Below are 12,744 nucleotides of genomic sequence, written 5' to 3'. Positions count from 1 at the left end.
AGAGATATCAAGATTAAAACACTTAACAAAAAATATTTTAATAAAAATGGTTAAAACAAATTACTCACCTACCATACTACCACCCACCACACTACCACTTATATGAATCCCTCAACTACCAATTCCGCACCGAAAAATGGTATCAGAGCTATGGATAACGAGAAACTAAGGAAGAAACATACTAGTAGAAAGTTACGAATCAGAAAATATATTAAATCAAGAATGGTATGAAATAGATTTACAAGATCTATATTTAGATAATGAAAGAATAGAATGGTACGATTTAGAAATAAATTTCCATATTAAAAATGAATTACGAATATTTACAATATTGGATAGGAGCTATGGAAGATATAAAATTATTAGAACAATTAAATGGTGGAAAATTTATATATGTATCAAACAGGTACCAGAGGAGATCGCTATGATCGTTACTGTATTCGTATCGAAGAGATGCGACAAAGTGTTCGGATCATTGTGCAATGTCTTAATCAAATGCATATTTTTCTTACTCCAAGAGCGAAAAGAACATCATATAATCGGTTATACTATCCGAAAACATAGGAGTAGTAGTACTTGCTAAAGCTAAAGGTTTTATCCCTCTCGACACGTGAAAGCTAAAAACCTCCATCTCTTAAGAAAGGACGCGGGGGGCCTGTCTAACCCAGAACAGGCTCAAGGCCATCTCTTCCAACATTATCGAGGGCTGCTATTTGTACTTTTTTTTGGGCAAATCTCGATTGAAAGAATCTCCTTTTTTCATCAATGCTGGCCCAGTCGAGGCTCGTCCATGCCCAATCCCGCTTGCCTCGAAGATTCGAAGCAAAAGAACCTTCTCCGCTACGGGGGAAGAAAAGAATAGACTGGGGTACGGATTTACTTACTATTCGACTCGTATGAACATCATAGCATTAGGGGCACTTTGTATAATCCGATGTCTTTTCTTCAAATGGCCGAACTCTCACTATCTGGTTTACTTTAGAAGTAAGCAAGCAAAGACATGTGGTAGCTAAGCGAGAGTGCTTGCGGTGATGAATAATCTTTTTATTAGACCAAACAAATAGAGGAAGTTAATTGGCAATTTCTCTCTTGTGCCATTAGCGAATCCCTTTAGAGGAGCCCCCTTTATCAAAATGATCAAAAAGAAAGGCGAGTTTGCTTCCTTAGTCAATTTTGGACTGAAGCTGTTCTGACTGCCGTATCTTTTTTGAAGACTTGGTGCTCACTTGTAGGAAGATTCCCCGCCCTGAAGTCAAGTCTTTTTTGGAGCTCCTTCCAAAGAAATGGGTAAAAAAAATGGAAAGATCGGAACATGGGAATAGATCTGATATCTTCTTGGAAATGGGAAGATCTAGGATAGGCGGCCAACCTCCTTTCTTGCCTATCGATAGATAGCAGGTTGCTTCCAAGCTCAAAGTCGAAGCTACCGCCTATCGATTGAAATTTCCCTCCTCAGCCGGAGGCGGAACCGGCTCCCCCTGAACCATCTTCAGAAGAGTAATGAAGGAGAAAGGAACGGGAGTTTCTCGAATATTAAAAACTCATCGATCTCTTTACCGCTCCATGAGGGTCCTGTGGGTCCCTATTTTAGTACGTTACTAGGGGCTTACACAGGGGTTCCGTTAGCAACTGGGGTTGGATATCGAAGGTTCCTTCCGAGCATTTCGTCAAAAAAGGCAGAATTTACGCAATTTCTTTTCTAAGAAAGAGATCATAAAGGAAGCAGACTCTTTTTAGCTATTTTTTTCTTTTATTTGTGGTACCCCTAAGAGACGTCTCATATGTGTGGAACCTGGTCTTTTTTGGTTCCAGCCTCTCCCTCGAATACATAGGGTAGGTAGGGCTGGGTGAGAAATGGTTCCCTCTTGCCAATAAACTTTCCCCGGCCTTCGATTAACCTTACTCATAAAGGGTCTTACGATGGAAGAATCTGAGGGTAGCCTGATGATTAAGGGACAGGGACACTGTCAACAGGGTATGGTTCTTTTTTATCACCCCGGATGAGGCACTTTCTAGATCTAAGAGAATTCGACGCCACTGAGAAAGAAGAGGTTGTAGATAGTCGTTACTTGGCTTACTTGATGGTACACAACTTGGTTTTGGAAGATATGGCACTAAAAGTTGTAGAGCTGGTCGTCTTTCATATCGAGCCATTGAAGCGTGAAATAAGGACATTCTGATCGACCCGATTGGCTCTCGTTCTGGTTTGGCTAAACAGCTGCAGCAGAAAGAATGAAAAGCCAAAAGTCAAGGTGCTTCAGTCGATAGGGTAAGCGCTCATTTCGTTCTTGCTTGCTTTCATTCTGTTATGAGAGAGAGCTGCTAGGGAAATCTTCTCTTATGGCCTTCACCCCCCGCCCGGAAATAGAGAACGTAAATTGCATTTCGATTCGCTCCAATTCCAACAGATACCGCTTGCGAATTTGTGGCACCGTAGTAGAATCATTACCTTCCATTTTTCGAGGACTTTTCCGCAACTCCTTATCACTATTTCGCAAGAACATCGGGCATTCCTATTCCGATAAGGCTAGCCTGGTGATCCCTAGGTTGCAGCACGTCCGGTCGTTAACTCCTTGCGCCGCTGCCGCCGTTTCTAGGACACTTTTCACTTTGCCATCTAGAGATAGTTTGCCCTGAGTTAGGATATGGAGTTGGAAGAGAATGCCAGTATATCAGTTCATCTTCATCAAAGGCCAAGATCTCCATAAATTCTATTATTTTGCCTCTCTTTGCTTCTGAGGTAGTTTCAAGTTTAAGCGGAAGTCAGAGACTCCCTTTTTTTTGGTTTAAGGGCTGCTCGCCCTACCGAAGTACCAAAGGGGACTTATTCTTTTATTGGCACGGATGAATCAGTCAGACTAGGGAAGAGGAATACTTTCAGTTAGGATGAGAATCGAGTCACTTCGTACCTTCCTAGCCGTCTATTTCAATCGTGCCAGTTGGAGGAAAGCCCGTCTTTTTTTTGCCTACTCCTGGTGCCTAAAGGCAAAGAGAAGGGTGCAGTAGAACTTGAAGGAGAGGCTTGCTTTCTTTGAGGAATTTTGGAGTGAAGGGCGATGCCAGCATAAGAAGAATCCGCATATTAGTAGGGAATGTTCCTAACTCCTAACCTCTAGACTGCATCTCATGCCAGCATAAAAAGTGTTTCCATCAGATCAGGGTAAAGAGATAGTTCTGTCACGTCTCTATGTCGACCAAGGTTATTTGTCTAATAGAAAGACCCTGCTCAGTAGTTTTGTAGCAGGTTGTTTCGGACGTTTTCTAGGAAAAGTCAACTCCAATTGTAGCAGCGGGAATGTCTTCACCACCAGATGAAGCTCGACCTACAGGGAGAGGGAGGTCATTCAGAACCCGCTGGCTCCAGAACGGGGGGGCGGCTCCAGAGGGGGTTTCTCGGCCTGGTATCCTGCACCTCGCGTTCATGATATCTACATTCAACTGTGCCCCAGAGACATGGTGGAAGCACGCCCATCATGAGCTGCCCCGTAATAAAACCAGTTGTTGCTGATACCTTCTTCTCGGTTCCTTCTTCCATAACCAGAGCTCAGAGAAGGAAGAGATAAGAGGGCCCTATGGAGAATCGCTGGACGAAGTCGCTTTCGCTGGGCTTCGGAATTAGAAGATTTATTGGAAGTAGTTTCCCTGCTAATTCCGAAGCCGGTCAGTCCGGCCCTACTTACTCTATAGGTAAGACCTGTTGGAACTATATCAAGATTAGAATGACAAGGAATATCCGTATATAATAAGTTGGGCGGAAGACTAAGAAGACTTTTCTTTGTCTCGTCCACACCCAGGAAAGAAAAGATCAGATCAGTAACAGCAGACTTCCTGGCTAAAGAAGTCGGAGGAAGAAGGCGCATCTCGTTGAGAATGGAGAAGCATTGGGAACCCCAATTTTTTTCTTTGGAGCCGTTTCTTTTTCCGTCCCCCCGCCCCGGCGGTGACTTCGCTACACTTGTTTATAGTTGGAAATTTCAACTCGAAGGCCCTAGTACTACTGACTTTGCACCAGATTAAATTGAGAGGCCGGGGGGCAGGGAATAGAGTCGAGTCTCCTAAAAGGAGAAAACCCATCACTGAATAATCATAGGAATAGAAGAAATGGGTTCAGACCAAGTGACGCTTTGCCTCGCTGCATACTTTCTTTTAGTATTCCTTACAGCTATTCTCCTGCATTCCTTCTTTTCCAAAAAAAAGGAAATTTGTTTGGGCAAAAACCTTGGTAGTTTTCAAACAAATCCAATGTTGGGCCAAGCCTTGCCAGCCCCACTCTCCTCTGTCTCACTCAAGTGAATTGGTTTCGAGAGCATTCCGCCAGTTTTTGGCGGCAAATTTTTTAATTCTACCGCAAGTGGTTGAAGAGCGGTTTGGGTGCACCCAAACATTCCAGATTTGATTGCTAACCATGACATCAGTCTTTCCTCCGTCTGGAGGTCACGAAGGTGAGGTCCTGAGAGAGATAGATGCTTCACACATGGCATCCGATTGAAAGAAAGAGATGGGTTGGCATGAGATGTGACCTCATGATGGGTCGGTGGGAATGGCTCGTGATCGTGATTTTGTTCGTAGCAGCCCAAGTATATGTTCGAAACAAAGGAATAAAAAAAACTTTCTCTATGGCCTCCTCTCCTTACAGTCAAGTGGCTTTCAGCTCCTCGTTTTCCTACTAGAAAAATCCCATCAAGATAGGTTGAATCGACGACCTATACTTCAACTAAAGGCACAAGGGCGTAGCGAGCACAGAACAGAGGAAATGCACATGGGTCTCAACCACAGAGGCCCGCCCCGCGAGGATAGAGTGGGCTCAGCGGTCAGCCTCCATTCGAATTATGTTAGAGGGTCTTTCGGTGCACCTGTCAACAATTCATAGAACATGTTCATTTTCGTCTGCTTCGCTGAACTGTCAAGGCTTTCAAACCAATACTGAGAAAGCTCAATCAATAAAGAGTATTTTAGTGGAATGGCTTAACTTACTCCCCATACGAGACCGGAAAGGAAGCTAGCGAACCTAGGGACCATTTCTGTCACTATTGAATTCCAACTTAGAGCTCCTTTCCTTACAGTCAAGTGGCTTTCACTCTTTCTACTCTAAACTACTGTGTGCCTATTTGGAGCTTTTTCACAGCCAAAGTCAAAGGTACAACATGGATTCTGGCAATGTAGTTGGACTCTCATGTCGATCCGAATGATGACTTCTTGCTGACCTAAGCTCAAAGAGGTGAGAACTCTCAATCGAATGTGATGCCCTCGCCACTTCTTTCGCTGACCTTATCCACCTCCTAAGTCATAAAAAATAAATCTTTCTCTTCGCACCTCAGATCAAGAGGAAGGGTTGCTTGTCAAGCTGGCCTATATAGCCATTGGCTACAAGTGGGTCTATAAAGTCAACAAAAAGCTGATGGAGCAGTTGAGGGGTTGAAGGCTAGGTCCATATAGGAATGAAGAAAGGGCATGATAGGCTAGTTTGATTCCAAGCCAAGCAGCAGGGCATGATCAGTCTTATCGGGCGGGGATATTGGAGTAGAAATCCTTTTATTCCATATTGGAAAAGTTATCGTGGCTTCTTTCCGCCGATTAGATCTGTGGAATCCAACCTTAAAGGTAAACTCTATGAATCCTATAAGAAGAGACCTCTATTCTATCAATTTCATTCTTCTTTATGTCCACATGTTTGCTTTAAAAAGGAAGTAAGGCCACCTCTGAAGTTTGAGAACCAGCTGGAACTTGGGTTTTGTGTTCCGTTCATGGGGATATAGCATCGAGATAGATTCCATAAAGGGAAGGGCGAACTACCTAGCAAAGAGAAAAGGCGGAAGGGGCCCTCGCTAGGAGTTAGAATTCCCAGACTGCGCTACACCTCGTCTCACCACCGCACCCTTGCTTCTTGCCTTATCTTACTTAGTAAAGCAACCTTGTCGAATTCCAAAAACCTGCGAGAGGTTCCCCACTCTTCTTTGATCCGTCTTAGGACGGAGTGGAAGCCCGAGGAACAAAACAAGATCATTTCGTTCCATTTTTAGTCAAATAGTGAAGGATATTCCATTAGTAATGAAAAAGGGGGTGGAGGGGATCTGTATATGTTGTTCAGGTCGCTTAGACTCTCCGAACCGCAGGAGATAGTTGCCTATCATATGGTAGAACGAGTTACGAGGGGGTAAGGTTGCATCCCAAGAGGATGAGGGCGCGGATGGGGATTCCCCAATAGATTCTACAGATTCGGATTTGGATGCCCCTGCGCATAAACATATGGATAGGGATGCCGATTCAGATGCGGCTAGAAAGGCTAGTTTGGGAGATTCCACCAAGAACTTCTATAGCTAAAAGAGCTAATTCAAGTCTACTTATTGCATTAGACCGATGGGATTAGGAAAGAAGCAACAGATTGATTAAGCGCGCTAGCGTGAAAGCCGTTACGCCTTAGTGCATCCCGCCTAGACGACGTTTTTCTTCCTGGGCTGCAGTAAGTAGATCGAGAGGTCCAGATTAATTATTTAAGTCAAGATTGCATGACTTAAGTCAAATCCGTTCCTCAATCTTCAAAGAAAACTAACTCCTCCTACTCCTCCTTCTCCTTTTAGGATAGGGATCCTCCTTGTGCCAAGGGCTGGTGGTGCCTTGAGCAGCTCTTAGTTCTGTTTGCCGGCCCCACGCCCGCAAGAAAGGAGAGAGAGGCGGGCTTGGCGACAGACCGCGTCACGGTACTCCACCCCTGTAGAGGATACAACACATTGAAATAAAGGAATTGGTGGATCTCTCCCATCAGACAGATCAACGGCACCGGGCATGGGATACACAGGCAGGAGAGCCGATTTGACCGCGCGGCTATGGCTGGATCCTTTTAGATCTACGGGCCGGCCGGTTCTGCTAGTTTAGAAAGAAAGGAGAAGGGTTATTTTTAGCCACAACTTAAAGGAAGGTGGCCCGATTGGAATCTTGTACACTTTCCTTATCTTTCTTTTATTGATCCAACCTCTACCTCATAGAAAATCCTGTTTAGGAAGCTAGCGCCCGCTCTCGCCCCAATATACGTGTAGGGGGAAGCACCAATGAAAGTGAACCTTTATTGTTTCGTTTCCTTTTCTCTTCGAACCGATCACGGGCGAGCCACATGCAGGGAAACTTGCACGTGTGGTTCTGGTCGGGCTTTCCTGAGGTATCTAATAACCTTTCTTCTGCTCGCCGATCATGAATCGAACCAGATCGAAACATTCAGCTGTCGATGGACAAAGCCGTAACGTCGACTGCAAACGAAGGATGGCCAGGCCTCCGGGTACGATCATAGCTTCATTCATTCGTTGAACCTTGGGAATCACCATTAGCATTGAGGTCAATCACCACACTACCTCTATCATACATACGACATTACACGAACCGAGAGTTGCAAACTGCTCGACCTTAGGTAAGGTTGGGTAGGGAGGTCTTCCCACTTCCTCTTCCTCTCTTTTCTTTTTGCTCTTCTTCGTCCATTGTCCTCTTGCCTAAAAAAAGGAGTCAGCCCAACATGGGCAATGATAGACAGACCAAAGATTTACGCAGTCCTTGTGTGCTTGCTTTGTGCACCGGCATAGCAGAATTCGAATCTGCTGGTTCAGATGAGTGGCTCTTAGCCCCCCTTTCTTTTCGACTTTTTCTCTCTCCTTTTGTGTTGTAGCGGATCTTACTTACATCGGTTCTAGCGCTTTCTCTTTATTCTCTTTTTGAAAGATCTTTCCTTACCTAAGAAAAGACCTAGAGGAGGCCGGGGCGCAGGCTCTCGAAGAGAGAAGCCCAACAAATGTCAGATGCAAAGCCCCGCACCTCATTAAGATCATATTGGCATATTCTTCCAAAAAAGAAAGTCGGAAAGAAGCTTGCTTACACCTTGTTTTATATTGAAAGAAGTCTTCCTCCTTGAGAAGGTAGCCTTTCTATCATTTAGTGGATAACTCCTTGCTCCATTATGATCTTTCTTGGTCCTTTCGAACCAGTCTTTCTAAACCTGGAAAAAGACTTTGGCTACGATTCGATCTCGAAAGCCCGTGATTCCTCTTGTTGAAAGAAAGATGCATCTCTTTTTTCTTCAAAAGCTGTCGTGCATTTCTTTTTTATAGGTATACTTGGGCCTTCACTGACCATGTGAGGACTTTTTAGGAAAACTCAGTCGCACGCAGGCTGCAGAGAAAGAGACAAGGAGGAAGAAGGGGGCACTACGGGAAGAGCATCCAAGACGGGGTCCAGGTCAGAATTTGCAGGTAGTTAGCCGCTTTCTCTGTAGGAAAAGACCTTAGGCTGTACAACAACTCCGCTATTCTCCCTTTCAAGTAGGGGTTCAACGGAGCTTTATTTAAAGAACATTAACCACCACTTCAACTGATGCGGACGCGAGAGGGTAGAGCCCTTGATCCTTTCAAGAAAGTAATTATCCGATGCAAGAAGGCTGAGGAGGCGCTGGAGTGAAGTGATTCCGGGGCTGGGATCACGAACGGGAATCTAAATAGAAAAGAAGTGACCGGATATCGTTTGTCCACAAACAAAACAAAAACAAGGTTGGTTTTTAGTAGTAGTTCATGAGACCTCGAATTCCCACGTTCTAGCGTGCATTATGCCAACAGGTCCCACCACCAACTCTAGCTGAGAAGTTGAGTAAAGTAGAAATCATTAGCTGTCAATTGTTCATAGTCAGCAGTGGAAGAGGGCGTAGCTTTGAAGTAATGAGAAAATGACTTGTAACTGTGAAGCTATAAGGTATCATACCCTGGGGATTACAAAATAACGAAAAAGTAAAAGTGACCAAGATGCGAGGGGAAAATTCATTATGGACTTTTTTTTGACTTTTCTAGCACTCCCCACAGCTTTTATCTTATTGTGAAGATCTCTCGGGTGTCTACGGTAGATCCGATCAGTCTTGTGATGAAGAGAATTTCCGATGTTGAAAGGTATCGTCACGACAACTCAATTTGTCCGGTAAACTACTCGGGGCTCCCCATGGTTTAGTAAAAGGGAGGGGGCCTGGGGAATATATGAATGTCTTTCTCCCGGCTTACTACGATTTCCGGGTGGGAAGAAAGTCATTGCCAGCTCTTTGAACGAATACGCTCTTGGGCCACAGGAAGAGCATCTTCGTACAAATGCTCGTAGGCGAAAGAGACCTTCCTTTGCTCCTGTCATCTTAACCCTTCCAGTGAACGTATAGTGGAACTTCAATATGATATATGGGCGAAATTAGGACATAAAGGTTCCCCAAGTCATCCATGGCGGCCGGGGAAGCTCTCCGTCGAGCTGCCGATTTCCCTCATATCCTAATGACAAAACCAGATTCAGAGGTTGTTTCTCTTAAGATGAAAACGTACGATTGCAGTCACGAAGGGTTCAAGAGATCCCACTATAAAAGTGTCTAGCCGTTCGCCGAAGGAAGGCATTCTTTATCAAAGTCTCCGAAAGGCGCGCTTAACCTCATTCGATGATAGGGTTGGGGTAATTGATCGATCCAAAGCAAAATCTAGTCTTTTTGATTGCCCCGCTGACCTTTTCTAAAAGCACCTTGGGTCGGAGGCTGGTTGTAAAGTAAAGAAGGGTGGTGCACTTTCGAATTCAATTTATTTTGATAGAAAGAAGAACCAGAATTGGTCCTGGGTGGTATCGTTTTTCAACTGTCCGCTGGAAGCATGACGCATGACGCTTCTCCTTTTTTTAGTCCAGTCTCCCTTAGAAAACGGAGCTGCTTGAAAGCAGATTTCGATCGATAGTAGAAGGTAACGAACTAGAGACTTAGAGAGAGAAGCTTTAGCCCTTGAACCTAAAACGACTTTTATGAGCTATCTCAGTAGTGACCGATTTCTGGCACTTTTGTGGAGTTCCACCAGCTGCCTGCACAAGCTAGAAAGCTTATCAAGTCGATTCTTTGCTGGAGAAGCCTAGATCACTAGTTTTGGACTATCGAGAAACCCCCCTCTGCCCGCATCCCTGGAAAGGATAGCCGGACCCGTTGATAGCCGGACCCGTTGATAGCCGGCAGTTATTGATGGCTCGGAAAGAAAGCTGGGCTAGGTCTTCTTCCCTTAGAGAGGCGTCATGGATTTCTTTTTAGTTACCCCGACCGGAAGTTCAAATGAGTTAGGAACTTACTTGAAGCCTGGATTTTTAATTTAATTTTATCCTGCTGGGTAAATAAGGTAGTTTTTTTCCTGCTCTGAAGAGAGACCTTGAGGGGGAACAGCTGACCTAAGCAACTTGTGGTCTGATTGCGCCATCAGCGAAACCATCTTTTTTTCTGCGCTAGACAAGAAAGAGAAAGGGGGAACCTCTTTCCTCCTCCCTTTTCTGCTCACTCGTAGGGGCTTTCTTCCCCCCGTAAGATAAATATTACAACCTATGAGGTCTGCAAGTTTCACTAAAATGGATGTAGGCTTAACTAAAGCCCTCACCCTTCGGGTCTCGCTTCCAGCGCAAGAGGCCAAGCATTCTGCCAGATGTCCCGGTAGCTTTGTCTTGATGAGTAATCTGCAATAACATTCTTATCAGTTTTTATTACTTCAATTGTAAATGTGAAATTTAATATATTTAATACCAATCTCCTTATTTCTTTTGTTGTTACCGAATCTTGTATTTTTCTTGTTAGCCACCATTTTACTTGTGTATTATCTGTTCTTATAATAAATTTATTATATACAATATATGGTTCAAATGATAATAAACACTTATATACTGAATATAATTCTTTTATATTTATTTCCCATTTTATTTCTGTATTATTAGAAGAAAAGTAGTTGTCGTATCTGAAAATGAGACTGAATAGAACTCTTCCCAGATGAAAAAAATTGAATTGTAATACCAGGGACCATCTATCCAATAATCTTATAAAACTGTGCATTACAACATATGAAAGACGAATTGTGTTGTATTTTTTAATTTTAAACTTAGCATACAGACTTTAAATTAAATCTTAATTTTGTTTTATTTTCTTTTTTCACAGGTATAAAAGGGGAGAATTGAATCAAAATCAATTGCAAGCTATGTGTCACCACATTATTGCTACTTTGGAAGGAACTTTTAATTATTTGTCTAAGTTTAGGATAATATTTAGTATATTTCAATTAGATTTTCTTGTTATTGGACATATATTACTTTTATTTAAGGAGTTTATAATGAGATATTATCTCAATATAATTTTCGTTGTTTTTAATTATATGATCATGGCTGAATTTTATTATTATCTAGCATGTTTTATTGTTTAATTTTTAATTTAGGCAACTCTAATTTAATAAATAATACCAATACAAAATAATTAAATGTCATTATTTATTTGTAATTAGTGACAAAATTTTATCATCAAAAGTAATTTTTAGCAACGACTATATTAAACTTTTCAAGATAAATGTTTTCGTCATGAAATAAATTAGTTCATTACAAGTTGACTAAATTTAGTGACAAATTAAATGTATTGTCCTAGTACCTCTTTTTTATTGAATACAAATTATTTTTTTATGTTGTGACAATTGTAATTGTCACTAATCGTGATAATTAATAATGACAATATATATTGTTAATAAAAATAATACTTTTAGTGACAAAATGATAGATTTAACCACAAAATTATTTAAGTTTTTTTTATAACAATAAATTTGTCCCTAATTTATACATTTAAGGACAAAATTATTTTTTTTGTATATAAAAAGTAGTCATTAGTGACGAAACTACATTTGTTCAACTACGAAATACATATAACTTTAGAGACAATTAATGTCGTCACTAATTGAACTAAATAATTAGTGACGACATCATTTTGTCGATAGTAATAACATTTTTCGTGACAAAACATACTATTAACTACAAAAAAATTATACTTTTTATGACAAATGAATATCGTCACAAATATTAATGCATTTGGAGACGATTTTTATTTTTGTAGTTAATATAATACTATTAGTGACGAAGCACTAAATTGTCTTTGTATACTTTTTGCGACGCACGTTTAGTGACGACTGATTGACAAAAAAAATTTCGTCACACAAGATTTTAAGTGACAAAATTTGATTTATAAATGACGAAATTATTCGTCCCTGATAATCGAATTTGTTGTAGTGAGTATTGTGAACTTGAACATCTTTGATAGTGGTGAGTCACAATTTGAATCTTTGACTGCACAATTCATCATTGTAAGAGTAATTTGAACCTTGTTTTTGTGCATTTATGTTGAGTCTTATGCAACACTATTTGTAGACATCTCTATTGAACTTTTGATCTTGACTTTAACTTGACGACAAGAAAAAGTTTAAGTTAAGGGTGTTGGTAAGTCTGAGATTTGGACTCATTTAGAGCTTTGTTTTGATAGTTTTAGTGTCCTCAAATGCCTAATTAATACTATAAACTGATGTTTAAGGCCATGATTTTTAGGTATGTGGATTCAGGAGCAAAGCAAGGACACTAACAGGCCAAAGGAACAAAACAAGCTGAAGAAGTGGAGAAAGGCGAGCTTGGTGATTGCCAAGACAACTCGGTGACTGGCACTTTAGTCTGCCTAAAGTTCTAGTGTGCTAGCCCTTAGGGAGGGAACCAAGTCGGCGATAGGATATGGGAAGTCGGTGAATCACCGATAAGTTTCGTGATGACAAGATTTATCGCCCAAAGTTACAGGAGTTGAGGATGCTGAGAACGTATGCATAATGGCGATATAACAGGGCAAAGGGAGGTTGGCCGAACCACTCGGTGAACCCGACTTACCGCACCTAATGGACCTTCGTGGCCAATTTTTGGTAACTATAAATT

This window comes from Solanum tuberosum, unplaced genomic scaffold, assembly GCF_000226075.1.
Source record: "Solanum tuberosum cultivar DM 1-3 516 R44 unplaced genomic scaffold, SolTub_3.0 scf00030, whole genome shotgun sequence".
In the NCBI taxonomy this organism is placed as follows: domain Eukaryota; kingdom Viridiplantae; phylum Streptophyta; class Magnoliopsida; order Solanales; family Solanaceae; genus Solanum; species Solanum tuberosum.
The sequence above is the reverse complement of the archived record's forward strand: the minus strand, read 5'-3'. Positions refer to the sequence as shown.